At 40.0% G+C, this 3,634-nt stretch overlaps 1 protein-coding gene across 1 annotated transcript in view; it reads right to left on the bottom strand.

Moving 5' to 3' along the window:
* myo16 (myosin XVI) overlaps positions 1-3,410 on the bottom strand; it is a 144,731-nt gene extending 141,321 nt beyond the window's left edge. Inside the window, exon 1 of the mRNA XM_037687029.1 lies at positions 3,368-3,410. The gene's annotated coding sequence lies outside the window, so the exon portion shown is untranslated. The remainder of the gene's footprint in view (positions 1-3,367) is intronic.
* Positions 3,411-3,634: the final 224 nt, after the last annotated feature.

The raw sequence follows: 3,634 nt of genomic DNA, 5'->3' as shown, positions 1-3,634 counted from the left end.
TTTTTTATTTTTTCCCCTTCTTCAGGGATGACCACAGCGAGCAAACTTGGATGAGGATTTGGCGACTGTTTTTACGCCGGATGTCCTTCATGACTCAACCACAGACCACCAAGCTACCACAGCCCTCTGTGTGGAGCCATCTAGGGTGCAGATGGTGGTGCTCAAGGGCCCAGAGTGGGGCAAATGAGGGTGGAGGCACATGTGGATCCTTCACCTTTCCCATCCTACTTTTTTTGCGAACACTATTAAAATAAACTGATAAAATATAAAAATGCTAATAAACGCCATTAGAAAAGACAGACAAATAAGATATACATGTAAACATATGAATACGTTTCTGAAGCGTAATGAAACCATCAAACTGCTGTTTACAGTAATTTGCATTTATATCCAGCAGAGGGCGCTCTAAAAACCTCCATCCAACTTGACCCTGCCCTTAACTTAGAGAAGTGTCATGCTGTAAGACACAACTTGGTACAAAAATGACTTTTAAAACATTTGAATGGCTTATAAAAAGTAAGCCATATTTGAAATAAAAAGTCACATTTTAACATGCTGTTCATCATTTAGTTGTTTTTTTCTTTTGTCAGATTGTATGTAGTTTCAAAATCAGTCCTGCTTCCAACAGACAGAAATGGGTACATATGAAATAACTAATGTGTCTAAAAGAAGCCACCTCACTAAGTTAGGCAAGTTTTCTTTGACTTCAGTTGTTACGAAAGTAAAAGCACAAAAACAAAGTCGAGTTCTAGATAACGATATAAAATAAAATCCACTCTGTAGCCAAAACCAGACTTTAAAGTAGCGCAGTCTAGATCTAAGACTGTTTACTCAAAATGTTGCACACAATGTTAAGAGAAAAGTGACTTTGTTGAACTGTGTATTGCTGCAGGGCAGTTTTGTGCTAAGTGCACAGAAAAAAGACTGAATCTCTCTCCTGGCTCGTGCACTTATGACCCACTTTTGCCCGTGACCATGTTGTCCAAAACCTGGCAGACTCATGCATGCCATCAGCCGAGCTATTAAACTGCCTGAGAATCCATGCCAGCCAGGCTTTTTATTATCTGCACTGAACCCTCACAAACTGATTTTTCCTCCTGATGCACAAGCCTTTCCTTTTTTAATTTTATTTTTAAGGATAGCACACAGAATTGCACCCAGACCTTCTCAGCAGTTTCCTACACCTGCCAGGGACTATATTTTTCTCAGTTTCAAATTAAATTGTTGGAATCAGCCTCATGTATATTCATCTCTTCCTTATTCATAATTGATGCTCTGAGCCTTTCAACAGAACCGAGGCAGGACGTACGGAGATCATTCTGAGAATAATTTTCCACCTGCTGAGTTTTAAACCAAATATTCTGCTTTTCTGCTCCCAAAACTGAATCTGTTACTATAAGCTGACACACTGTAGGGGAGTGTGGATGAAACAGGATGGTCTAGTTGGAATCATAGCCTTGTGACTTATTGCAAATTTTAAAAGTGAGGCACTTCCTCTGCACTTTGGTAAAAAAAAGGACAGCTTTGTGGATTCAACTGATAGTCCTATCAAAGGATAATGCTTCCCAAAATCACCTAAATGTTAATCCTTGGACTGCTGATGTAATCTGTTGCATTTCTGTCCCCATTTTCCAATCTGGTTGGAGGGATTTGATCTGCTCCGTTGTACTGTTCAGCCCCTGCCCTTCAACTTTACTTCTCCATCATGCAAAGGGTCAAAGCAGGTGAACGTTCTTGGTAATCGCAAAAACAAAAGAACGTACGTGTTATTGAATTTGTCTACAAATTGTATTGTTATCTAAAGAATGAGTAACCTTAAAGGGGTTTCATCAAAGTTCATGCTCAACAATCCAGGTAAAAAATGCAGCAAAGTTAAGTCAGGTCCTCTGGATGGTTTCTTTGTGTTGAAACGTTTCGTCTTTTAACCGAAAGACTTCATCAGTCCATGGAGCCACGACAAACTCAGTCTTATAAATAGCACCTTACTGGGTCACCCATGATGGGGCTAAAATGGTTTCTGGAGTCCACCCTCTCCCCCACCGACTCATGGTTCAAAACATTTTAACTTAACTTAAAGGGATTGTTCAGATTTGTGTGGTATGAAAAGGCTACGACCAATGATCATCTTCCCTGTTAGATAGCTCTTCAAACAACTTCATCTTGGAGAAGTAGAGTTTAATTCTGTTTGGATCAACAAGCTAACAGCTCGTCTGTACAGGTGGATTTCCCTTGTGGTGAAACAATTAAAAAAAACTAAAAAAATAATCAAAACTACAGTAGCCCTCGCTACTTCCCAGTTCATTTTCGTGGACTCGCTCTGTCGCGGTTTTTCAAAATAAGAGTGGACGTGACACACAACTGGCTGAGTGATGGATGAGCTGCACGATCAGCATGGAATTTTTTATTTAAAATGAATTATTTTAAAGTATTTAGCACTTGCTGCACATTTGTGCAGCCCATACTGCAGGAGAAACTTCCTGCTGCAGCTCCTCCTCCCCCCACTGTTGATCTCTGCTCTACAGAGAAGAAGTGGGCGTGGCCAAGAGCACAGAGCAGATGAAATCATGACATTCTGTGATATTTTAGAGCGTCTAGAGTTTAGAAACATTGTTTAAAATATTGCAAGAGTGTGGGAAGGGTTGAAAATGCCTTTAAATATATATATATATATATATATATATATATATATATATATATATATATATATATATATATATATATAAACTACTACTTACTACTTGTAGTACTATTCCTACTTCATGGTTTTTCACTTATTGCTGGGGTATTTCTCCAAGCTGCTGTTCAAAGAGTTATCTATGACAGGTAAACTATTCATTGTTCACAACCTTTCCTCATAGCTCCACATTTGAACGTCTGCCCTTTTGCTTTACATCAAAACAAACACATTTACTAAGCAACAGTAAAATAAATTGCTACTTCTACTGCAATAAAACAAGACAAATTTTCTGGTATACCAATGAAAAACAAACAAGTTACTTGACAACTAGAAAACAAGACGTTACTTATGCTTGATGTTAAATTTAAGCTCTAACATTTGACAGTTTTCTGACAGTTCAGATAGTAGCACAGGTTTGTTGTACGCAGTAATCTGTCCCAATCAGCTGTTCATTCCCAAACAGAAACACGCACATTCTTTGACAATGAACATCCCATGATATATTTAGACCTGTGACAACTGTACAGCACATCTGCCTCTCCCTTCACTCCCACAGACACACCAGGATCACCATAGAAAACACACACACACACACATTCCTCTCACCATGCTCGTCTCACAGATCCAGGCATGGAGCAAAGACTCTCACCTTCATAATCAGTCAGAAGACGGGGGAACACGGAGTCTTACCAGAGAGAGCCCCTTTCTCCAGGAGACACCAGAGAGTATGGAGGGGGGAGACAAATGTGTCTGCGAGGAGAAAACCCAGCGAGAATTGTTCCCCCCTTTGCTCCACCAGCAAATCAATTTCACACTCTCTCACCTCCCCGCCACTCTGATGTCATTCACTCTCGTGCCCGTAGCCATGGAAACGCCACCGCTTACAACTAACTGTACATTCTTATACATCTGTCTTACCTCTCTTCCTACCACCCCCTTCTTTGCTCCAAAGCCTGA

This window comes from Nematolebias whitei, chromosome 13 (assembly GCF_014905685.2).
Source record: "Nematolebias whitei isolate Nwh7 chromosome 13, NemWhi1, whole genome shotgun sequence".
Lineage (NCBI taxonomy): Eukaryota > Metazoa > Chordata > Actinopteri > Cyprinodontiformes > Rivulidae > Nematolebias > Nematolebias whitei.
This window is presented reverse-complemented; position numbering and strand designations above follow the sequence as displayed.